This window comes from Acanthaster planci, linkage group LG02, assembly GCF_054643075.1.
Source record: "Acanthaster planci isolate LZ-2023a linkage group LG02, COTS_SCS, whole genome shotgun sequence".
Classification (NCBI taxonomy): domain Eukaryota; kingdom Metazoa; phylum Echinodermata; class Asteroidea; order Valvatida; family Acanthasteridae; genus Acanthaster; species Acanthaster planci.
In genome coordinates this window covers 27552536-27579769 of record NC_141778.1, presented here as the reverse complement: position 1 = coordinate 27579769, position 27234 = coordinate 27552536, and the positions used below count along the sequence as shown (strand labels likewise).

At 38.3% G+C, this 27234-nt stretch overlaps 1 long non-coding RNA gene across 4 annotated transcripts in view; it reads left to right on the top strand.

The window, feature by feature from the left end:
- Positions 1-18997: 18997 nt before the first annotated feature.
- The window catches only part of LOC147800092 (uncharacterized), a 46573-nt gene continuing 38336 nt past the window's right edge, over positions 18998-27234 (top strand). For all 4 annotated transcript variants that reach the window (XR_015424375.1, XR_015424377.1, XR_015424376.1 and 1 more), the window contains exons 1-2: positions 18998-19134; positions 25267-25427. This is a non-coding gene — a long non-coding RNA (uncharacterized LOC147800092). The remainder of the gene's footprint in view (positions 19135-25266; positions 25428-27234) is intronic.

Here is a 27234-nt window from a genome sequence, read left to right as displayed (position 1 = left end):
AAATACCACGCTTAGGTGGCTGTAAATTGTCTTCCAGACACGCTAATAGCTTATTTTATAAAAAACTACCCATAATCAGATATTTGTTGAGCATTGCATTCATTCTCTAAATTTCCACTTTTGGGGGAAATGGGCCACATTCGCGGTACATAGTGAGCGGAGATATCATACATTGTGACCGTATAGCCTGTGCGACACGGCAAAAATTGAAAATGGCTCAAATATTTCGGTTATAAACTCATCTGCGTTCATCGGAAGTTCTCGACTACTGCCCCAGACTATAGAAGGGTATTTGTGAGTGTTAAACTCAAAGCGTATTAAGAAAATGTTGAATATGATGTTGGCTGGTGTTTCATTCGAAAACGTCGTTTGAGAAGGTAAAGCATGTTGACAGGTTCAAGGTTATTTGCATAAATTCTGCCGATTATCACTCAAGTGAAGTGAATTATGCATGTCCTACCATTCTTACTTAAAGTCTGTTGCCACCCCTGGCCATACAAAATGTCCAGTACGTGTGGATCGTTTCGCAGATCGCGGAAGAAAATAGGGAAGGTCTTTGAACCAAGACTGGGCTGTGGCTTGAAACCACACATGTAGCGGAAATTGGCTTGTGCCAAATTGACTTGTGACTTGACTTGGCCTGTGATCAAATAGCTTGTGACTGGACCAACTGACTTGTGACTTGGTTAAGACTTGCAAAAAACCACTTGAGACTTCACTTGGACTTTCAGAAGTTGACTTGTTACCGCACTAATGTATGTGGACGTGTCTTTAAAATGAAAGTTCGTTTTGTGTTGGCACTAGTTGCTGACCACAGCAATTTGGGAGTTTTAATACACAGCCTGCTACTAGGTTAGCGTTTTTATCTGAACTTTTTCAGTGCACACACAGCAATTTTTATTAAACGTTTTTGTTTTTTGTCTTTACATAAGAATTATATAAGTCTTATATAATTGGAAGAATACCCAATGGAAGGAAGGCATGGACTTCTTCCGAGCACTTTCAGCAAACACCACAGATGCAAAAGGACGAGCGAGCGAGTGACCAAGCAGGGGAGCGAGTGAGCAAGCGGGGGCGAGAGCCAGCGGGCGAGTCCATACAGCTGAAGGCACGTACCGGTACAGAGATACCAGTGAACTGAACTCTCTCAACTAAAATACCGACTAACAAGTGTCAATCATTAATGGTGCCAAATTGTATTTCCTTCACGAAACACTCAAACTTTGTATATTCATTGTAAATAATGTAGTCGAGAAGTTCGAAGAATCTAAATTTCTCGTAATAGCAATACATTTCTTTTGTCATGCGTGGTGATTGTAGAATGTTTGCCAAATACGCAGCTGCTTAAAGATCCATGCGTAACAAAATGAAGTGTGAAACCCCGTTGTCATGTGGTTTAATAGTCGCAGCTTCAGACCTGCAGCAATTGTCATGTTACATCGCCTCGGTTAGATAACCATTGCTCAGCCTAGCGAAAAGGAATCAAGCTGCAGTCGGTTTCAGCCCTAGCGTATTTTATAATACCAAAGTTTTGTACCTAAAGTATTGTAGAATAATCATGTACCTTAAGTATTGCGTTTAAAATGAATAATATAACCCAATTTCGTTATTAAAGTTATTTTTCACGTTCACTCTCCTCTTGTGATCGTGTGGACATTTTATTTTTCATTTTGCATATTAAAACACGTAATGTTCTGTATCTTAAATGCGGTTAAATCCTCAAATCACACACACAATCCAAATTGTATTCGTGATACGTCTGAAAGGCACTGATTTAATCTTCTTAGGATAGGGACGCTCTCACTCAAGGACATTCAATTTGGCAAATGGAGGTGGCGTGGAGAAGAAAGTAAGACTTGTCATTTTAAGACACGCAACGAAGAGGCGAAGTAATTTGATAGAAAGAACGCCGCAGGCTTAATAACATAGGTGCGTCGAACGACAAATGAAAACGCCAAGAAAGGTTCACTGGGCCATTAGCTGCCCACTTCTCGCTGACAAGTGGCTTTATAACATTGCGCCATGCTTCAGTGCCCTGAACACAAGTCTACACGTAATCTTACAGGGGATCTGAAGATGTTTGACTCCTCTGCATTCACACCGTCAGGTAGAGTATCAGAAATCTTGTGCAGGGTGGTCCTTCAAAATTCTATTCAGACACAATGTCTAACAGCAATAAAAAATTCGTTTGAGATTTTCGCTGTCGATTATTTACATTAGTTATTCGAGCAATTTCTAAACCAGTGATTAGAGACACAATTTATATTGGAGACTATTAATTTATCTGACAACAGCCACGACGGGGGTTATCATCCTTTCACTAGAATTAAATACCACCAGGCATGGGAATAATCCTATGAAATACCAGTGCTGATATTGCTCTTTATCAAATACCACTGCGTGTTTTTTCTCATAAAAGTGTGTCTTGTGTTTGTCCGAAGGGAACATTTTTATACTGAAAGCGAAATGGATGCGTTGATTTCAAGTTACCTAGTTAAATTGTAACATGATCATATCGATGGACTGTTTAGGTATTGCGAAGTATTTTCCTGTGTGCATAATTCTTCGCAAGGCAATTTGAAATTGAACGTTTGACTCACCTTATCGCCAGCCCCGAGTTTCATTGCTGCTAGGTTTTGAAAATTACATATTCTTAAAGTGGGTATATCTCCAAATAGTTTCCGGACAAATTTTCACCAGATCAACGGGAACAGTCGCCTTCACACAAACAGCGAAATGGTCTTAAGGTTTTGTGCCAACAACCTAAAACTATATAGGTGCTGATGTGATAGTGTGGGATGCATACCGTTTTCGTTGCTCCCGACTTATTTATGCGTATGCCATATGTCATCGTATATTCGGTAACCATGATAGATTGATGTATGATATCAATACGACATTGCTCCAGGCACCATTCGGTATCAACGATCTGACGTTGTGGCCCCAATTCACTGTAGATGTGACGAGGTCAATTTTGTAAGATATAAAATAAAAATTCCCATCCCGACATATTTCGTTCCAGCCGGAGAGTTGTGAATCTAAATAATGATTTTAAATGGCTTTAAAATGAGCGAAACCGTGTTCAGTTGTGGTTGAAAAACCGATAAGTGTTTAAATTCCAGTAGTAATTAGTGACGATTACACTTGATGTGATTACGAAACGATACCAAACTGCGAAAACTACATTTTGTAGGCCTTTGGCGTGTAATAATAATATACAACCTATCACATATACACCATGACGTTTCGACTTTTTAGGTCAATTTCATAGACAAATTAATTGACATATGTCACTGTTTTCAACTTCTAGATATGGGTACATGACAGATGGTAAATGGTATTTAATAAGTGAAAAGTAGTTGAAATTGGTCATGTGAATGACTCTCCACGTCGTTTGGAGAAGGTGCCAAAAAGTGTTCCTGACATGTCTTTTATCGATGTTAACCATTGAAAAAGTGTTCCTGACATGTATATCTACTTACGCGTGTATTTCTTTTCTATAAAAGATTGAGAAGTTTTGCCTTTTCATTTGAATTGTAGTCATTGTATTTCCTTGATGAGATATTCTGCAAAGCATGCATTGTAAAGGGGCTAGAGTAATTTTAGAAGCAAGATGTCACCGGGGATAATTATGATGGAATGTTTGGTGATTCACACATGCCGAAATTCTTAGACGTACCAGTAATGGGGCCTAGGCATCACATATGCAGCAAGGTATGAGATGGAGAGAACCACCCCTGCTTGGTGTTGGTCATTGTCTCGCAGGAATCTGGGGAATTCCTTTCAGACATCTTGGGGGGGGATGTGTTAAGTAACAATAGTCTGGAATGTGTATAGGGATTGGACATGCTGGGGGGGGGTACCCCTCGGTCTCATTTCTTGTTGGGTATAAGGCATCACGTGATATAGACTGGTACCCGTCGAGTCTCGTAAGTAGTCTCCAAATGTCTTACAGACGTCCTCCGAACGTTGGGACCAGTAGAGGGTAATGAATCCGGCAGAACCCTGCAGAATCCTTTGCTTTTTTCTTCGCTACCAAAATATCTTCACCATAGATGATTCATTTATATAAAATTTTTAACACAATAATCACTGTTTTGAGAAAAATTGTCGTTCTTTTATCGATGTTAACCATTGAAAAATAAATTACCACACTGTGATAAACAGAGGCTTAGCAAGGAGAGGTACTTGTGTTTTATTGGCTTCCCCACTGACACGTATTTTATGTTAAATATTGCAACTGGCCTGACAGAAACTTATCAGCATCCTAATTGGTAGGGCCAACCGCGCACGTTAAACAGGGACCCGTGCACAAGTGATAAAGATTACACAGATGTTTGAGAAAGACGTTTAAGTTTCAGTCCCTTTGTTTTCAGTAGTAAAGTGAAATTTAAAAGCATTAAATGTAAAACCGTTGTCACAAAACGTTGTCAAAAACGCGACTACGGCAGCTTGTCTAAATATCAAAGTCGGGAAATATATTGACAACAAACTAAGAAGAGCCGACTTTATCTTCTTGTTAGATTTTGAAACTTTGTGAAAAATGATATTTTTTGTTCTTTTGTTTTAGTTGCAAAATAAAGCAATTTTTAGCTGTTTCGGACACGGGCCGAAACAACTCTTGATTTTCTTATTTTTTCTTTGTAGTTTTTTTTCGTTTTTTTAAAAATTTTGTTCCTGGCTTGTTGCATTTTGCGAAATGGGCATTTTCCTTCTCAAAATTATTTTTGGCATTTTGCGAAAAAGGCATTCTTTCTTTTGTAATTTTTGGCTATTTTGCCCAAAAAGCTTCTTTTTGTCCGATTTTTTCCTCCTCCTTTTCTCCTCCGCCATTCAATTTGTACACATTTGTTCCATCAACGACTTTAGTCCTTTAACATCTTTGGATCTCCACCAAACCTATACCAATGAAGAACCATTACGCATTGGTGGACCTAACACAATGATGTCAATAATGACGTCATCAAATGACAGTGAAATGCACTCCTCGATGCAGTATATCTCGTGAAGTACGTGTTCAATTCGTTTAAGACCTTGCAGAAATCTTGAAAGGGGAGTGCTCATATATGTTCACGCCACATAGAGACAACGTTCATTACAAGCTCGTATGCGCACTATATTTTCAAACAGACGACGTTATAGCGCGGAATTTTTCAGCCACCGACTTCGCAAAATACCAAAGTGTAGAAGCCTAAATAAATTTGGGAGGATCTAAACACGACACCACGAACAAAACACAATTTTCCTCCATTTGTAATATATTTTAAACAACGACAAATCTCAGGAGAGTAACAGAACATGGATTTTACGGACCCTTCTAGCATCGAAAATCGAAATTTTACAGCAATATCATCAATTAACTTTTAATAGAAAATAAGTTTTCTGAGACAAAAAGCAGCACCAACTTAATAGATTCACCAGTAATGCGTTGATTTCAGGTATTTATTTGGAATCCACTGGATAAAATTTTTAATAATCAGGTCATTTCGAATCACCCCAAAATGTATCGATCCAACGGTGCACGAAAATTAAAATCCATTATGTATTCATTTTTATCACCAAAATGGTATGTCCAACAGGAAGGTGAATATTTTCTGTTAGATTGTACCGATTTTGTTAGTACTGTTACCATTTCATAAGTTAAATCGTTAACGAGTAGTATTTCCTGTTCATGACTGCTGTGGAAACTGACCAATGTGGTACCGAGACGTCAAAGCCGTTGCGTCCGCCTCAGCAAGTGTGCATGAACATGTTTATGCCACGTGTACACATGTAAACACGCTTATACGACTGCACTTGACCTGTGACTCGCTGCTACAAGAATTTTACTCAAATGTCTGCCCTTACAAGAGTATTGTGCAAGTGTATTGTCTTTTTTTTTGCCAAATGTTTGACAAAGTAATGACTCCTGACTCTAAAAATTAAGTTTTATCGGATTAAGTTTTTCTTGGGATTTGTTTGGGGTATGAATAATTTTGACCAGGAGCAAAAAGGAAACCTGGGCCGTATATCATCGCATGAGGTCGATATTCGTTTAAAGCACACGTAAGCCCATGGCACTCATTACCAAGGTGCGCGTGCTCAAGATTTGCTCTTAACAACGGCATAGCAACAGGCTAATCTAAAAATATTTCATTTTCACCTGAAAAAATTGAGTGTTGCGAAATTCGATCAGTATCAATTAAAAATGAGTTTTCCGTGTTATAAAAACTAGATTCATATAAAGTAGAAGACTGTCTTAATTTACTGCACTCAAAAACTGGGAATCCGCCTGAGTAAACATTTTATAAAATAAGATTTAATTTGAACCAACTTTTCGCTACAAATTGTGAGAATCCAGACATTTCGTAATGGAAAAATACATCACATACAGTTATGCTCCATTTATTCATACCCTTTTGAAAATAACATGCTTTTCTAAATTCTTCATTTGTAAAAGTTATTATGTTGGTAATTCCACTATATCATTTGCTTATTTGTTGCAGTACACAAACCCACATATGTGCTAGCTAAACTTCATTTGCATTATAATAATTTGATGATGATGATGATGTCATCAGGAGACTAGTCACATGGCATTAAAGGTGCACCCTTTAAAGCCCTATATCTCCTGAAGCACATGTCCCATCTGGTTAAAGGTGGTGTAGGCCTACACCATTGGTAAAATCCCAAAAATCGGACAACCGTATAATCCTGAAATATCTTACTTGAAAGAGAGTACATAACAATCTCAATCAGTCTGTAAAATATTTCCGCCCAGAATGCTGCAGTCTTTTAGAAAACAAAAAATTTGCTTTCTTTTTCACGATGGTCTGCCGACCATCGTAATGGAATTAATTTCACTTCACACATCACATCCTTCAACAGGCGCCAATATTCTTATTATGTGCTGTAGTGTTTGCTGATGTTGTGGGAGTCTCCATTAATGAACGGATAAACCTAAAAGCAGCTGAAAATATACCGACATTCTTTCACCCAAGCACTGTGAACTGAAATTATAGAAACCATAAATTGGATCAGTGTGAAGTTGATTTCATTGAAAGAAAGGTTTTTACGGGAAAACTTTGCGTATTCAAAATCACCCCTAGATAACAATGGTATGATGCAACATGGCGGCGGTTCCCGGGCATGATAATTTTCGTCAACAAAAGCATGATTTCCACACGTTAATCCTCCCTTGTTATAAGACATAATTCTTTTTATTTATAATTATTGATGGCCCAACTATGAATGAAGTTTAAGACTTTCATCGACGTGTGGACTGACATGAAAATGCAGTTATAAGCACGATAGCAGGCGCAAGTGGATTATCATATAGGCCTACTCGTTTCGACGTTACGGATATGAGTCGATTGTTGTGTTCTTGGATGAAGTTTTCCAACGAATCCGCAATGCTACAATGTCGAGGGCGCGCATTACTCCAAGGTAAATTCACCGCTTACTCCTAGCCGTTGAAAATTGCTCCTTTTAAGGGAATGAGAACTTGTCATGCTTGTTTTCCACAATGACCCCGCGGACGATGTTTGCTTGTGCTGAGAACGCTCTATAATCCACAGAGTTTACGCAAGATAAACTGCAGTACCTTCAATTTAAGCGTTGAAATGCCACGCTGTTTTTTTTAATTTTTCACAAAGCAGTTGGTTCAAACATGAAACAAGTGAGTGTGATTAAAGTTGCAGTGAATATTATACACCGTAATCAGTCAATCTTGTGAAATAACGCAACCCCCCCGAAAAAAAACCCAATGGTGTACACCTTTAAATCTTTGCGGATAACTACAAAGGTAAGTGTTACAGTCGAATATTGCCCTCATGTGATGATGAAATCATCTGGTGGCATCTAGTGGCAAGGTGCATCCCTTAAATCACTATATCTCATGTTATGTCTGATAATATGAAAAATTTATATTTAATTAGAAAAGGATTAAATGTTATATATGAAAACAGACATCATGTGTTAATAATGTAATCGGGTGACAAGTCACGTGAGATTATCAGAGTATTTGTGAAAAATGCTCGCGATGAATGTGAAAACGTCCGTTCACCACATCCAAAAGTTGGGTTTTGGTTTTCAAGTTGAAACCAAGCGTGTATTGGGTTGCCAATGTATTTGCACGTAAGAGGCCTACTTTTAACAAGATGAGATTTAACAGTTTACACTGTGGACGGGGTATAAGGTTGGTATGTTTTTGAAAACACTGTGAGAATGTCTCCAACAGTACGAGGCCTATTCCCTGCATTTTGCCAGGAGAGTACAGTATAGGCAGAGCTATTCTGCCCGAAAAATAGAGTTTAAAGAAATCTCGAACTTCACACACTCAAAAGAGACACATTTTGTTATTCCGTGCTACAGCAAGCTTACCAACTTGTTTGTCCTACACCAGTTTCACTCTAGCTAACCAGTATGGTGAGCCAGTTTAGCAAGGTAATTCTAAAACATTAACACGTGCTTACACGCTCTGAACAAATACGAACCGGCACGACGTAAAGTGCTGTTTTATCAAATGGTCCTGCCTTTTCGAATGCCAAACTCGCTTAAGCACGCTACTCTTTAACACCGAATCATGTAATAGGTCTAATGGAGCATATTACCCGAGGCATACGTCACTGTAACTCCAGCAGGAATTTATTGTAATGCCAAGTCTTCATGATATTTCACAATAAAGAGCATCTTAAATGCAAGAGTCACTGGATATTGTCAATATTGATTACGAAATCTTTCATGTACCAGACACTTCATATTCGGGTGGTTCTTAATTAATAACCTGTCTCTAACCTGCGGTAATTAAGAATTAGAATAAGTTCGACGTGTGAGGTGCCTTTTAGGTTAAAAGACGATATTTTTTTCTGGGCGTGCGGAGGCAGACTTTGATGGAGTGTGATCAGAGCTAGAGGCCACAAGCAACCTATGCCACTGTCTCTCAGAGGCCCCCTTTTCAGGAAATTAATTCAAGGCTACCTACCGGGACAATATTTTCACAAAAACAACAGTCAACTAAGTGATTAATGTGCCACCACAGTATTTTCTTATTGGATTTAGCAGGCTCCTTCTTCTTTTGTATTAAATATAAGGGAAATTGAAGAAAGCAATTGCCATATCAGCCACCAATCAGCGAAAGTTAGAGTATTTAGTATAGCTCCTAAGTGCGAAGGAAAGAGGCTTATGAAAACTTGTCTGCCGGTACATTGTGTTGGTACATTCAAACTTAGGGTGTGTAGTTCAGTCTCGCGACTAGAATGAAACACTAATCCTTGGATGCCATGTGTATGCACAGTTTTGTTTTAAAAGATGGATATGGGTTTTGAGACTGATTTTTAGACTTTTCTGTCGAACTTGAAAAGATCATTTCGTGAAACGTTATCTCAAATTTTCATATCATTGGCGTTAAAATGACTGCAAGGGATCAACAAAAATGTATTAGGACAATTTGTGTATCAATAACGCACGGGGAAGTGTCGACCCGGGCTCAAATGTTAAAATGGACTTCATTAAATCAGTATTCGATAAAAAATACGTGTTTTGCCCTTCTCAGCGCCCTGCGCTGTACAACCTGTTTGTGTCCAGTTAACGCATGGATGTGAAGTCATAGGGCCTAGGGATTGCAATCCAGTTGATGTCCCTTTTCACCCTCTTTTCATTTTTCTTTTTTTCATGTAAAAATATCCAAATTCATGTCTAAATTTTAATGTTAAAATGCTATTGTAGCGGAAAGGGTACGAACTTTCGTAATTTTGGTTGTGAATAATAATGAGGATTAGACAAGTGTAGTACATGTAGTGTGTACATGTCCTGTGACGTTAACAGGACGGGCGGAGCGTAGCGCTCGATGAAGGTAGTAAGCTCTTTGGTTTGCGCGTGATAAAGGCGAGCGCTCAAGGCGGAGCTTGCTCTTTGTCTTTGTTCTTTTTCTGCAAGCTCAGCGAAGCTGTGTAGATGTGAGTTCTTGGTTCTCTCGCTTTGGTGCGCTTTGGTTAACGAATACGCCACAATAGGGCCGGCTAACTTAAGCAGCCGACAGCTTATGTTGTTGTTGCCCGTTGCTTTCCAAGAGTCCATTTGGGATATTCAATTACAAAATTCTCAGACACAGGTTTTAGATGACAAGTTACTTCTGGATCAATGTAATTTATAACGTCAAAATTCATAATACCTGCGTCTGGCTCATAGGCTGGTACATTCTCAGTAATTGCACCAACAGAGGAGACAAAGTGATTGTTAACTGTAGTAACAAATTGGTGAAGTACAATCCTCGTTGTTAATCTTTATGTTATTAGACATAACATTATCAGAGTTTGGGATGACTTCCTTCAAACATTTCCAGATCATTTTACTAATCAATAGGTAATTGATTAACAACTGACATAAAACAGAGTGACCCATGTATCAAGTGCGACATCACACCACCAATATCAGTGATAGTATCCCAAGGTACATTCCTCAATTCTTCTTTAAAACCCTCCCCATCCAGGTGGTGAAGGAACGATAATTAATGCACTTATCTGAAGATGTAAAATTTACTTTAAAACCTTTAAGTCCATAAATGTAAAAATAGTCACTAATGCTTGTATTAAAACCCCCATAATCCTGATAAAGTTCTTGATCATTTACAAAAATGAAGTCAATGATGGTATTTCTATGGCTAGTTACCCTGGTGGGCAGGTCAATCAGCTGAGTAAAGCTGCACGATGAAGAGAGAAAATGTAACTCACTGCAATGCAGTGAATACAGTCAATATTGGGTGACCTATAGAAAGAACCAACAAGCCACGGGCATGGGCATAACATATTTCTAGCCATATATTAGAAATATATTAGATCCAAAATCGTTCCTTCGTTTAACAATACGTTTGTTTGAAACATATACAGCCATCCCAGCCCCGTGCCGATTTCTGTCAATAAGCACTTCAGAATTTGATATGGAATCATCACAAAGCGTTTCATGAAATATTCACAGCCTTGTTTCAAAAATTGATCAGCTGAGGTTTCTTCTCCAAATAATCCTTTTGATGTTATTGCTATTAAGTGGAGCTGTAAAAAATTCCGATCCCGTGATATGAATTGCATACGAATACAGCATTGGTGCAGTGGGATCCGACTGAAGGACTGAGGTGATGAGCAGATTGAGTGGTGTGCTTGGAGGGTCCTGGACAGGAGTAGAGATGGTGGAGGATATTTTTGGTAAATACTCCTTAGCCTTGTTTGTTGAAATGTACCCCATCTGAGCACAGATATCTAACCGTGATATTGCTGTTCCCAATAAATGCCCAGTTATGCCTACCAGTGAATTCTTTCGGTAGCTTGTTGACAGATGCTATTTTGTTCCATCCGCATTCGATTTCTCCATTGCGGTGGATTGTACCAGGAATAGATACCTGGATAACTTTGCTCATGGACTCGAGGGTTTCATCGACTGTTGAAAACGTGCTAGTACTAGATCAATCTCAATCATTTTTATTTAGAATTTAACCTTCAAAGATCCAACATGCTGTTTCTGCGGTGAAACTTTATCCCCGTTACCAGTGTGACAGAAACTTTACAGAAACAAGAACATTATACACGGTGCCTTCAATTTCTTTTTTGCACCCAAACAATAGAAATGATGTACTTACATTACTTAGTTTCCACTATCATTCTATCATTTTGAAGATGACAAAATGCACAGAATCACATTAGCTGGGGGGCTGGTCCTGAAAAGCCAGACCAGTCCAACTATCGTCGACGATCGTGAGTTGGGCTAGTAGAACTGTTTGGCTTATGGCTGTTGATTGAATTACCCATAAAACTGATTCTTGCAATGTCTTACAAGCACAAGAGCTCTTAGCTAAACTTCACATAGATTAGATCAGAGTCAGAATTTACAAAGATTATTTATTTAATTTCCCCAGCATGCTTTTCGGGACGGGATATGCAATAATCATTTTTTTGCGTTAATTAAGTGAGGATTTTGCAGGATTTTAGTCAGTTTGTGTTTCAACATTAAAACCCTTTTTAAATATCTGCGGATTAATGTGTGGATTGTGTCTAACTATATTGGGACTGTAAACATGAAGTACCAAGTGAAGCTGAAAAAGGGAAAGTTTCATAAGGAGAAGAACCCCTACCTACACCACCGCAGAATCGCACAAAATGCACCACGAAAAGATCAAAATGAGTGTCGCAAAAGGGACTCGTGGACAACTACAGGGATGCGGTTGTGAACATTCACGGAGCTGTTTCGGAGTTTTTCATATTTAAGTGATATCATTTTGGGAAAAAAGAGAAATCAATTTGTTGAAACTATTTGTAAGAGAAAATTTAATCTTATCGTCTTTAATCCTGAGAGTAATCCCCAGACGAACTACTGATAGGATCAATAAAAGTGCGAAGTGAAAAAGGTGTACAAAATCAATGGAGAAAGACTGAATATTTAATGTAATGTCACGTAACCCCAAGTGTCGTCAAAGTGGCAATTTTTTCAGAGACCTTCACGGACGATTGTACTAAATATGCAACCAATGCGAGGTACATCGGGTGGAAAAATGCCTAGGCCTAGCACATTAGAAAAACGTTCATCATACCTATGGAGGACTGCGGCGCCCTTACATTCACGTCACGTGATCTACATTTGGAATAAAACTTTTTATAAAAATATTGCTTGATATCTTGACTAAATATTGTAATTGAGTGAAGACGAAAACAAAACAAAACAAAAAACCACGATTTCTCTCCCGTTCTCTTTGTAATAGGCCTACTCAGCCGACCACTCTCATTAAGATCGATAACATTGTGTGGTAGAAAAACGTGTACAAAATCTATGGAGAAAACTTCAACTTTAATCTCACGTGACGTGACCCCCTTATGACGTCGTACTGACAATTCTGTCCTGGGCCCCAATGTCCATGGTGGAGTTCGAGTTAACATGAATGCAGTAAGTCAGATTGACCAGAATTCCGACGACTGGCTGCTGAAAACGTGTACTAAACCTATGAGGAAAATAAATTATTCAAAAGTCTATACAAAATTGGGTGATGACGTCATCCTGACGTCATTATTCCATACACTTCCTTGAATAAGGGGAAGTTTGAAGATCCAAAGTTACAAAGGGACTTAAGTGGTGGGTTGAAAAAACGTTTGCGAAGTAAATAGGATTTAGGCGAGAACAAGGAGAAGATGAAAAAAGAAAAAAAGAATGCCTATTTTTTCAAATTGTGAAAAAGCCAAAAACAGAGCAAAAAAGAATGCTGAAAAAGCCAAAACAAGAGGATCAAAAAGAAGGTCTTTTTAGAAACTTTCGATAAAAGCCAAAATTAAAGCAGAACAAAAAGAATACCTTTTTAGTAAAATTGCGAAAAAGCCAAAAAATAAACGCATACTTGCAATTGTAGCTTGAAATTACACGACAAATAGATTTTCCGAGATTGGGGACAAAACAGTTTTGTTTTCTGTACTCAAACTCCTGAAAGATAGGAACACAAAAAGGCAGTTTTATTTTGTTTGTGTGTGTCTCTCGCCACAGCTTCGATTTTAATCAACGTTTAACTCTTCATCCGGCGTTCAAATACCACAGATTTAGGGCAAGCGGGATTTAGAAGTCAAGCAATCTCAACGAAGATTACTATAGGCGGTACCCATAACCACCAACATATCAACAGTGGTTGTGATACCCAAGACCAAAACTCAGATATAGTGATACCCAATGACACTATTCACCAACACACCAACAGCCGTTGAATAGTCATATAAGAGCAAAGAATAAAAATGTAATAAAACTATTAATGCAAAAGTTCAAGGTTGATGTTTCTTGATTGAAGCGTGACATAAAATGAGGCCATCCGAACTGTTTGCATAGCATGTTTGGTATTTCCCGCCATGACAAGAGACTCTTGCTTTGAATGGCCGCCGAAGGATCCTCCCTCAGCTTCGACAATCTTTTTTACAAGTCAGCAATGGCGCGCGGCACGCTGAAGATGCTTCCCATTTGTGTACCTCGACCGCATGTTAGTGTCACACGCACTACGAACCGCACGCGGCTACCCTGTGCCGATCTTGCAGTTTAGCCCTTGGGGTCACTCACCACTGACCTTTCCGTTGAATGTATATTTAAAAAACATTTTAAAAACAAGGAAAATCTGGTTTTGGAGTAGATAAATGTGAACTTTATTGAGAAGTTAAACGTTTTCAAAGTGCAAAGATAAATATCTTTCAGGATTTAAGTATTTAGTAAATTGTATGCACGTTGCAGAAGATAGGAAAGAGCAAAGCAATACAGATTACACCCTTCCGGTACTTACGACAGGTGTTTGCCAGTGGGATCGTATTTCCCACAAAACAATAATAACTGTTTGTGAAAAAAGACCGTATGATCAGTCTACTGCCTCTAACTTATGTCAAATACACGGATCTGAAGTAGGCCTCTTATTCACATTTAGTCTCTGTTTTCCACCTTATCCATGTTATTTTTATATAGGATAATACATTTATTTTCCGTGTTTTGCTTAGCTCACAACCCGAATAATGGTGTTTATATTGCATATTGCGAATTTTTGTGCATTTCTGTTTATTTTGCGTCGGGCTATACGTACAGTTACTGTGTAATCGCGTTGCCTCCTGTATAATGGGTAAAGGTAAATGATGGGAGTCATTTTTGAAAAGCCCAGCACAAAAAAAAACAGATATTTCAACAATAATAATGTACACTGAAAGAGTAATGAAGCACGTATATGTAATTAGAATGTACGTAAATGTGTAGATTAAACTGTTAATCTATTATGAAACGGACCACTTGAAATTCGAGAAGACGAAGTCGACTGATGAAGATCATGAAGAAGAAAAGTTACAGTTCCAGCGTTGATAAGAACTGGAAAGGCCTATCTCCGATAACAGAGGCTGGTAAAACATGTTTCTCTTGCTTTTGAATTATAGCAGAACCTTATGTTTTGGCAGGACCAATTAGTTGGATTGTGAAGCGATTCGTCAAACAGGCTACACATAGTCTACTCGCACTTAGTGTTAATGGACTAATTTTTTTCTGATCCCTACAGGAGGATAATGTACCAAGTAGAGTGATTTCACTATTCTCGAGGCACTCGAATGATTCTCTTTGTCAGAAGTTTGTCAATTAAGATCACTCCGATGAAATGCGTAAAGGGTAAAGTGCGTACCAAACCAATCCAGGATGAGAAAGGGTCAGTCAGTTTCTTTTGAGAGAGAGAGAAAAAAATCAAATAAAAACCAGGATGCCTTTCTAACAGTGATGCCATTTACACGTGCCACATATTCGGCCATAAAATCCCCCCTGCATACATTTTTGATTTAGAAAAAAATCAATTTTTGTACTTCATGTAGACATACCCGGTTGAAGCCGATGATTCTTATTCTTAATTTTAACTAGTAGGGTTATTATCATTTTTTAAAACGCAGGTTTAGCTAGGCTATGACTCGTTATTTTAATGTCACTGTGTCTGCATGGTATGATTACTTTTCTTTTATCGTAGGTAGGGTTAGAGGCGTCACCGGTGCCAGCAGGGTTAGGTTCTCCCTGTTGGCGGGGCTAGACGTATCCCCATACTGTGGTGTGGGTACTAGCGCAGTGACATTCATTCATTTATTCATTTACCCTTATCTTTAATTTCTTAAATTAAATTAATTAAGTTATTTTTTATGTTGACTTGTACTGCGCCGTTGATCATTTTTATGGAAACGGCGCATTATGAATTTTTAATTATTATTATTATTAAGAGGCCCATTAGATATACGTCCATGTGATGTATCGAAAACTGAGAGCGAAGTTATGCCCAGATTCCCTACTATACTGACCCTTTCTCTTTTAATTCTAAGCTGAAATACCTGTGTAAGTCATACAAAACAACGTCGCGTTATATTTTCACTATTGCTGGCACAAAACTTGAGTAGTTCCAAGTGTGATGTTGAATTTATATTTTGATTGTAAGTTCCATGTGGTTGTCATAACGTTGACTCTTTGTAGCCGATGTAGTGCAGGGTGATCCATGACTATTTACGTGGTGGTCAGACCTGTCAGCATATATGTCCAATTGTTGTTGACAGGCGGACTCATGCATTGCATTGTTACTGATGCCCTTACCTTTTTACACGTAGTAGGATTTCATCAGTATCAAATAAATTATTGATTTGAAAGATCGATCTACTATTAGTTTTTGTTTGTCAGAGCAGGGGGTTGACCCCCTTGATATCTCAGCCAGTCTGACACTTCGTATAAGGACGCAATTACACACGTCAATCGGCTAAAATACGAACATTCTTCCAGGGTTGAAAATTTAAATATTAAAATGGAATGGAGCTTTACACATGTGAGATTGAAAGTACATGTGGCAAGGCGTCCGAAACCCCATTTATTGCTCAAAATGAATTGATCAGCTAACGTAGGTGTGATGCGAAAAATGGGGGATCGAGTTTTGGTATGTATCTGTGGATAAAATAAGAGATTCTGTCACAATGTATATATTTTGACAGAATAGCTTATACTTGGCCCAAAATTAGTTCACATGCTTTGTGTGATTAAAAGTACTTTATTTTACAATGTAAAATGTCCTGGATGGTTATATTCAGTGTTCAAGTAGATGTCATAATTGTTCGCATATTTGCATTGCGAAAAAGCCAAAAAAATCGGGACAAAAAATAATGGCCTTTTGGTTTTTTACTCTTTAAAAAGTTAAGGGTTGGGAAGTTGGGATTCTGTAGGGGATTTTAGCACTATAATTATTCATGGATTAGACGAATTACCCGTAAAACTTTTAACCAATCACAGTCACGAGTGTTAGCCAATCACAGCCAAGTGTTTTGACCAATCAAGCGAAGGGTCAAGGCACTAATTGTATACAATGCCAGTTTAGGGGGAATGCACACTGCGTGGGTTATTATGTCAGAGCAAATTGTGGAAGCTGGTTCGATTTGCCCGCAACCACCCTATCTCTGGGTGCCCGCTGAGTTAATGATTGGCCTAGGTGCCAAATGGAAACTGGTGTACATGTAGGCCTATATAAGACCTGGATTTCCACTGAGATAATGATCAGCCTGGGTGCCGAAATTTAATAGGACGTACATCGGACCTAGGTGTTCATTGAGTTAATGATTGGTCTGGGTGTCAAATGGAAATTGATGTACTTGAAACCTGGGCGTCCATTGATTGTGTGGTTGATGTATTTTGGGCCTGTTTGCCCATATTTCTGATGCCAGCTTGCCAAAATAAATCGAGTATCTGGCAAATAAGTTTCAAAAAATGATTAAAAGCTGTGGCAATATACGATTGTGAAAAAGATTGTGTCTCAGTTTCATACATTAAAGAGTCCAAGTATAATTACGCTACTGTCCATCATACAATTAAAAAGTGTCATGATATAGTTTTCTGGACAAAGAAATACTTTTTTAATTGATGCAAACTGTACAAACATCGTCTTTTAAATTGGGATACACTTGAAACAAATTGCTCTTCCATGATCTACGTCGTGTAGACGACCGATTCTGAATGATTAAATTGATATTGAATAATTCAGTAAATAAATTTGAATAATTATGCAATGTATTGAGATACCAGTTTGTGCCTTGAGTAGTGAATATTATTTTCGATGTGGGCTTATAAAATTATTCCATTTCTAGGACGGTTTTGAATTTCCACGTACCAACGACAATTCGTTGAACGTTGGCCTGGGCGCAATGTTTTCATGAAACTGAAAATTCACACGACTAAATATACACTGCAGCGTTTGTTGTTTTGATGCCATGGCAAATTCTTCGTTCAATAGGAATTCTATTTGCAAAATTGTAACTCTACGGACTTTTTGAGGCCCAAAGAATTGATTATTAAGTGCTCAAAGCTCCAAGTTAGAATTGGATCGATGGTTTGACTAGCCGCACTTAGTAAACACGGGATTTATTTACTTAGAAAGCGTTTAGCTCTAAGACCCAGAATGCAAATAGATATAACAAAATAACAATATTCATTGTTTTGATTCCAAATGGACCTTGAGTGAAAACAAAATACATGCGTGACATGAACGTGTGCCGTTTTGTTTTATACAGGGTGTCCACATTAAAAGTATACCGAGATAAAAATTACTGTAATGGCAAATCTACTTTATATTATTATGGGACAGAGAAAAATATCTCTAAAAAAGGCAGAATGGCCTCTTTTCAATGGTATACAGCTATGGTGTTATTGACACAGATGAGTGAACAAACATCAGCGTTATAATATAAATGTAACAAAAATTTGGTTAATTAAGGAGACATATGGAATAGGATTTTTATGATTTGATTGAATTAACGCATAAGAGCTTTCTTGCAATAGCTTCCGACTTAATTTGTGACAGTAAAATCTGTGGCAGTAAAAGGGCAAACAGTATATTGTACACTTCTCCACATTTTCTTAGAGTATGTTAGCCCTTTTTCTGGTCAATATTTCTTCAAAACTTAGGGGGTAACTGTGAAGGAAGAAATTTAAAAAAATATTTCTTATTCTCCTTTGACAAATGGTGCTGTGTGTGACAAAATAGCGCCCTCTGAAATGTATCGTTAAAGGCTTCCTTATCGCTTTTCATGAAGAAGGTAAGGCTTGTTTTTAATGTTGTAACACACAATAGTTCATGAACACAAGTCGAGCTGATTGTCCACACCATGATATTACTTACCAAGAGACAAATAAGCGACCGACAGTCTCCGTAAATTTGTAACGATGTTTTTTCCAGTAGGCATACATAATGACGCCTTTTAGTTCCGAAGGTCTGGGTTGAGCCTAACAATGTATGGTCTTCGTATGACAAACAAGTGCCCTCAGCTTCGCCGTCTACAAATCTAGACAGTCTGTGTACCTCTGAATAGTAAAAGCGGGCTTATGCGTTGTCACGGTAGCAGCACGTTCAAGCATGTGTCCACCATGATGAAGGAGCGGTTGCCCCAGAAGACATCCTGCCCGCTTGCCACCTGCACAGTGTGACGGAGGAATAACTCATTAAAAACGTACATGGATGAAGTTACTGAACCGCATTCGGTCTCCATCCACGGTGCTTGCAAACTCACCATTTTATTCTGTTGCTTTTGAATCAGCGGGTTCAACCATTGTGCAGTTGGTCGTTGGCCCCTGCCGTGCTTACTATTATCTGAAGACGTTGATAAAACGTAGGTAGGTGCCAATCTAAGTGAAACACTCATTAGATGTTTTAAAATTTTTAATGTTCATTTCATCTTCAAGAAAAAAACAGAAGTTGCATGTCCCCATATCCATCCAGAAGTCAGTGATCGTGCTTACTCTTAAAAACCAACTTAACCTACAGTGAACATAGGGATAGCTTTCAGTTGTCGTTCGAACCGCAAGCTTACGTAAATTACTTTAAAACATAGAATATTTTCAAAAGAGGGTTGTTTTTAATACTTGATAAATAATCAGGTTGTTGTTATCTTTCCTGCAGGAAAACGTTCCTTTAAAAGTAATCTGATACTTTTGGGCTTCAAAATGAGTTTAATGGAAGCTGACATGACAGCATAAGTCTACACCCGCAGCAAGAATTTGTTGTCCCATATCTTACTCAGTATTTGTTGGATGCATGTTGACCCTTACATTTTGCTTCCACTTCCACAGCCTGAAGGATTCTAATCTAAACTAAGACCATAGTTCGCTTTCAGACTTTCAACTGAATTCGACAACAGTGACCAATTTCTTAATCGAATTACGAGAGTACACCCATATAAACTAGGGCAGCTTTTGTATTCATCGACCGAGAGACCTTAGTCATGACCGATATCCACAATCCCCACAAATCTATCACTTTCAAAGTGAGCAAAACTCTGGTACATGTTTCAATATTGATATGCAGTTTTCCCTTCATTTCACTGAGTACCGCAGATTATTTTTCCAAAAGAGATGAGGTCAGATATTTTCAACTGACACAGCACATTGTATATGGTTTCAATTGAAACCCTTTGGTATTGCAGTCGCTTCTCCAGGAAGATAAATAAAAATTTGTGAATACTGAAGGGGAAAGTACTGGAACCGTTACTCTGATGTCTATTATGTGAATTTTTTTTGGTTTACATGGATTTGAGGGGGAGGAAGGGGTAGGCATATTCTTTCTCTCCAACACATCGAAGAACTGTTTCTGCACCATAGTAAAATCGTCTCTTCTTTTATTTGTACAGTTCATAGGTAAAGTTTTCCATATCCAAAGCCTTGATGCAAAATTTATCTTAAAGGAAATGAATTTCTGGTCAGTGGCAAGTGAAATCTTTTATTTGCAGTTTCCCTAAAAATTAGAATCATGTTTTTGTTTTTCATCAGAAAGGAGTTAAAAAATCATAGTAATAATAATAATAATTAAAAATTTATAATGCACCGTTTCCATAAAAATAATCAACGGCGCAGTACAAGTTAACGTAAAAAATAACTGATTTAAGAAATGGAAGCATAAATGAATGGATAAATGAATGTCACCGTGCTAGTACCCAAACCACAGTATGGGGATACCTGTGTCCCGCCAACGGGGAGAACCTAACCCTGCTGGCATCGGTGATGTCTCGATCTTTCCCGGGGACAGACGATTCTAACCCAACCTACTATAAAAGAAAAGTAGTTATATCAGACGCGGTGACACTAAAATAACGAATCGCAGCTAAACCTACGTTAAAATTAAAAATCATAATAACCCTACTAGATAAAAGTAATAAAATCAAGAATCTTGCAGTGCAATATCACTGTGCAAATGCAATATTAAAAAGGAAAGTTTTTACTTTACAACTGAAAATGGCAAGGCTCTGCTCGCACTGTATGTGCCATGGTAAGGCATTCCATAATTTTGGAGCAGCCGTTGCAAATGCCGTCACCAAGTGTGGGTAGCATTTTACCGTTAGGGTAACTTAGCAAAGGACCGTTGCTTGCTGACCTGACATGATATCTGGACTCCTTCTTAATGATGACAAGATTCATTAAGTATCCAGGAACAAGACCATGGATGATTTTGAAGTTCATTCTGTACAAAACAGGTAACCAGTGAAGATGATACAGTATTGGTGTTATGTGTTGAAACTTGGGTGTATCCGTAAGAAATCTAGCTGCAGCATTCTGGACTCGCTGTAACCTCATTATCTGTGCTGCTGACAAACCTTACAAAAGACTATTACAATAGTCCAGACAGCTGGTCACAAATGCGTGAATTAACAATGAAAGCAAATCGGGAGAGAGGAATTTACTGATGCGCCTAAGATTGTGAAGATGGAAAAATGCTACACTACAAGCCTTAGTGATGTGGGTGTCCATTGTCATTTCTGAGTGAAACCATGATGATCCCAAATTCCTGACACACGTGGATGGAGGGATTACGGAATTGTCCACCGTGACATTGGAAATGTTCATTTTCTGCAACTGTTGCCGTTCAAATAATCAGAAATTCACTCTTAATGTCGTTGATCATTTGCCTGTCTTGCAGCATCCAATTTCTAATGTCCAGAATACAATTTTTCATTGCAGCTGTTATGTATATATAGTTTGCCGTGGATGCTCATTTCCTCGTTATAAAATCGACTTCATTCACGTTCATAAAAACAGAAACCAAAGGTGGTTGCCTCAAAACTGACCCTTTGTTTATGTTTAGCAAACTGTGCATAGTCCTGCGTCGTGCACACTGGAGTACACTAAAACTCTGATCTCAGCAGCTTACCCTCTCCATTATTTTGCATTCAGCTTTTGAGCTGGACCATTGAACCAGTCAGCAATACCGCACATTGAAGGTCTCTACATAACGGAACTGAAAGGCAGTTCTCCCAACCTATTTCCCGCCAAATCGGTTCAGTTAGTATAGAAGTGCAACGCACCACTGTGCAAACTAAGACATACTGAAGTCCGTTGCGAAATTGCAAGGTAAATGTTCTGCACCGCCTTATCTCGGGCGAACTTTGTTATCTGCCTATCCTTGTGAACAAACTTCAAAATGAGACAATTCTTCTTGGGTGTTATTTGTAATTGATTAAAAATGTAACCTCGGTGTGCACTGTCAACACACCACATACACAAATTGGAGAGGATTTATAAAAAGAGGTGGGTGCAGTGTTACTATTCCGTATTAACTCGTACCAATAGGTCTTAAAGCAACTGTTTCAGATTGCTTGGCTGAAAAAAAAAGCAAATGACTTGCTCGAAACCTGTGTGTAGCTCTGCGGTGTTGAATTCAAACATTTTTGAGAAAACAGCCAACTCTGATCACGGGCAACTAGTGCAATAAAAACGCTTGCCGTTAAGGCCAAAAAATCTTCGGTTTCTGGTCAGCGCGAGTTACTGTAGACCTACGGGTCGACAAAATAAAAATAACTTTTTTATTCAATATAATATGATGTCAGAAAAGCTACCAAACTTACTTGATCGACTGAAATCCTGCTGCTACACTGTGCAAATTCAGCATGTTTTGGATGAGGTACGGTTAAGTTATACAGCAAAGGAGTCCCTCTAGGCCCAAATACATTTAGTTTTGCACTCTTTTTCAGATGGCGTCATTTCTGTATTGTACACTGTAAAGAAGGTTGGTCAAACACTGTTGGACATTTTTATTAGCCCAACCTTAGTTAGAGTTACTGCACTGTTGGTTAATCTTCATCAATGTTGGTTTAACATTGACCAACGATTGGGAAGAATTTGCTGAAGGTTGGGAAGTTGATATTTGCACCAACATTGGGCAAAATATCAACCCAAAATAACCTTTACATCTGGGAACCAGACAAACGAGGTGGTCTTATGCCCCTTGTGCACCTACAAGCTTGGAACGCTTTAACTCTGAGAAGAGGGAGTTTACCGAGATAAAAATTACTGTAATGGCCAAACTGCTTTATATTTGGGGGAAGAGAAATATGTCCTCTTTGCAATGGTATACAGCTTGTGATGTTCTTGACACAGAAGAGTGAACAAACTAGATCGATGTTAAGGGTACTAAAATCGGCACTGTGACAAGTTTGGATATTTGATTAATAAGGCTTACCCATGCAGGTGCTCAGAATGCCAAATGCCTTTGCTTTAAAAACAAACAACATTGTTTTCTCTTCTTAATGTGCACAGCCCAAGGCTGTCTTTCCTGTCAATGCACATCTGGCATCTTCGTAACATGTCCCTAACCGCTCTTCTGATCATTTCATTTTCTTGATGGAGATGATTGAATTCTTCCATTATTCATGCACGTAACTTCTAAATACTGGCTGGGGTGTGTTGAATATTATGTTCTGCAGGTAATCCGAACGTTGCAGCCATTCATCTTCGTTGTAATCAGAAGTTATTCTGTTCCAAAAGAGTTCTGCCCGACGTTGCCTCACAGCAACAAGTCTGTGATCCCACCACATCTTCTTGAAAGTTCCATATCGTTGCCTCAGGAAGATTTTCCATTGCTGGCACCACAGATTCATTAATCAGAGTCAAAAAGGCTTGTTCATTTAAATTTCTTGGGAAGGAAAATGGTCCTAATAATAATCCATTACCACACAATCCAACCCAGGCATTCAATCTCCCCGTGCTCATGTTTCGCTCACAGGACACAGCTGCATGGATTACGACGTTCCACGTAAATATGCTCGATATGGAAGTTAACTGCTCCATTCATCCCAAAACCTGTCTTATCTCCAATGATAAAGAACTAAGAAACTGCTCATCCCTGTTACATCCTGAAGGCATTTTGAATGACAAAATAACTTTTCGTTTCATGGTACGTCTGGACAACAAATGCTCTCTGCTCGGTTGTTAACTGGACCATGTTTGCTGATGAGGTGAAAGTTGCCTACAGTGTTCAATGCTTTTGCTGCATCCAGTAAGCACATTACAGATAGGATGACTATTTATGTGTTGAAAAGGTAAAAGCATTTGGCCTTCATCCCACATGTTGACTCTTGTTAATCAAAATAACCAACTTGTCACAGTGCCAATGTCAGTACCCTTAACATCGGTCTAGTTTGTCCATTGTGTCAATCACATCACAAGCTGTATACCAATGCGCAAAGAGGGCATTCTGCCCTTTCTAGAGATATATTTCTCTTTCCCATATAGGAAGTAGTTTTGCAATTACAATAATGTTGATCTCAGCATACTTTTAGGAGGACACCCTGTGTATTGAACATTTCCCCAGAGTATGTCAGCAGAACATAATATGCTTGCGATTTAGCAACATCCATGTTATAATGTCCGAACATGTTTTCAAATGTTTAATCATCAATTATTTGTCATGTTAAGAAGCGTGTGTGGCATCAAATATGTGTTTTTAGCCAAATACTTCATTCAATTTGGAACTTATGAATGTATTTTAATTTCAATAAAATATCTGTAATATGAAGATCAACCTATGGTACCTTATCCTCTTTACAACAACTCTCCTTCCACCGTCGCTACCATTAAATTAATTTCCGGAGCCAAGATATCGTCACCTCTTTTGAAGTTTAGACTAAAATTAGCTTATGAATTGAAAATTTTATTCAGTCAATTGGCCAAAAAAAAGTCATGCACGCTGTCTTATTGGACTGGTTAATAGTTTGAAATTTATCGGTAATTTTGCCTAATTATTATTAGTCATGGTAAAGTGTATTGTAGAACACACCCAAATTATACAATACTTTTTCAAAACCAAATAGAAATACCATATTCACATTAGTCCATGCTCTTACATGTAGTATTAATACTCCAACTTATGATTCAGACATGACTATTAATTTAAGTCACCTTCGCCAGAATGAGGCCAACATTCATTTTTCTTACGTTGGACGTTAGGCCCTTTGCGACAGGCCACGCTCAAATCAAATGAAAGTGTGACCTATACTGTGTACAAATCTTAAGGCTTTACTAATTAGTTTAAATTTCAAGTAACAATGTTGATGGTCACCTTTTTTGAAAATCTTATGAAGAAAATGAACACCGGTACAACCATGCGCGAATGTGGCAGGCTGAATTCAAATTGCCGCCCATTTAAGTCGCGCACGCTTTTCAGCAGGGCGAAAGCAGGAAACTGGCGACTAAACTTTGTGAAGCTAAAAGCTTATGCAGATTTCGTTTGGTAAAAGTAATTTTTTAATAATTCGTAAAAGAATTTGTCTTGTAAAATTCCTTCGTCATTTTCTCTTTACATGACGATGGCTATTTGTGAATTGACGATTAGTAAGTTCATCATTGGAAGTAGCCCTTCACTGATCTTAATCCGTCAAGCAACTTTATCGAATCGTAATATATCAAATTTAATTCGTTATTTCCTTCAACAAACTCGTCAACTGACTAATTACTTTTCACCCTGATTGACTTAATAAGGTTTTCAGTGTGGACTACCCTTATAAGCGAAGACGAAGCATACAGGTGGTTGGAACGTGAAGCCATAGAGTCCTATGATCAACTCCCCCCCCCAGCTGCGCCACAGTGGTCAGAACCAGAATTGACTTAGTAATTTAGCGGCTCCAACGTCTACCTGTACGGTATGTCTTATCGTTTCCGAAGTAAGGGAAGCACTCTTTTGATGTTCAAACAGTCGCTCTACCTTACCAGTTAGGCCCTACCCATGTATTTCATGTGTATGCAGGATTGAGTCATACGGTGCTTTTTTACCGGGAAAAATTAGAGATAATGGAAAGGAGTAAAATGCCACATGTCTTGATCTTTTGAATTGTTTGGCACTAGAATCGTGCTATAGTACGAGTCATTTCTAATGAATTCTGGTTTCCTGATTTTTTAAAACAATCTATCCATTTTGGACACTCTAGGCTTACAAAGTTTCTTTGTCAAAACCTGTTTTGTTTGTATTTAAATTTCACTCGTTACTGTATTGGCAGTTTGCCACATCTAAAAATTGAATGTTTTAAGATCTAACAAACTAGAGAAACATGCACATATCAGCTTATAGGATGACTATTTTAGAAAGGATGTGAGCTAAATATCCTCACAATTAAATCGATCGTGAAGCTTGTGTCTTTTTAAATGCAGCTTCATGTCAAATTAGTCTGTCCTTGACCTTTTGACACGTCCGGTTTATTTATCACAATGTTTACGAAATGGCCTGCACAGATGTAATCACACTGCTTAATTTCGCTGTCATGAAGCGATGTTTGGTAATAGATTTCTGCAAGTATTTCCATAGTTTGCAAAGCTCCGGTTAGATTTACCAAGAGCTTCCGCCAAGGCATCTGCGCCATGTCCCCTTACATTTCAAAGTATGATTTGTGCGAAACTGATATCAATAATTTCCACATCAGCCAAGGAGTTGTCACCCGTAAACCATAAGACGTTTTAATGTTATCCAACGTAGCGCTCAATCCAACGGTACATAGACTATTCGGCTTTGAACCCAACCAAAACTGTAAGTTATACAAGTGTGAGACGACTTCCACCTCCCATGAAACCCTGTCGTGTAGGGAATTTTACCGTATACCTAAAAAGAAGTTTTACCTTGTGTCTTGATATAGCGGACCACCTAGTAAATGTGACAGTGTAAACCGTCTCTAATTTTTGCCGCGGGATGGGCTTTATTTAAAAAAAAAATTACAGAGATCCTTCTGTTTCAGTTCATATATTTAAGTCTGTGGAGACATCCAAATTACTTGTCCACAGCTGGCAAAAAATAATTGAACATATACGGAGAAGTCACTAGCTGGCTGTTTCCTTAAGTGAAAGTTATGTCCAGTTTAGTGTCAAGGATTCGACGCATTATGGGTTGCTATAAGTACACCAGCAACCGCTACAGTATGTCAAATTAGGATCCTCATTCATGTTGGTTTACGAGTTCTAACATTCTCATTGCTTTGAATCATCATCCGTGTTGTTAAAGTCAATGGATTCCTTCGGCAAAACAGAATTTGACCCATACAGTCATACATCACGCGATATTTTGTAGTATTTTATGTAGTTTCGATAAACCACTGCAAAATACAGTCATTTGCAAAAGCTTAGGACCACCCATAGAAAATGCATTAACCTGAAGGAAAGCCAAACTTAAACGAATTAATCATGGCAACTTATGTTTATTTTCAATGTGTAACCTTGGTTGAACACTTTTGACTACATTTCCATGATTTGACATGTTAATAGTCTAATATAAAGTGCCTTGTCACCAATTGCTTGTCTGCTGATAACTTTATCATCACATTACGTCAACTTTTGTCTGTAACACTTCCTTTTCCTGTCGTCTGCAAAGTTTCAACCCAAACAACTTCAGGAGATATAGTGCTTTGAAGAGTGCACCTTTAAAAATATCAGTAACAAAAATCACCTGATGACGTCATCCTGACG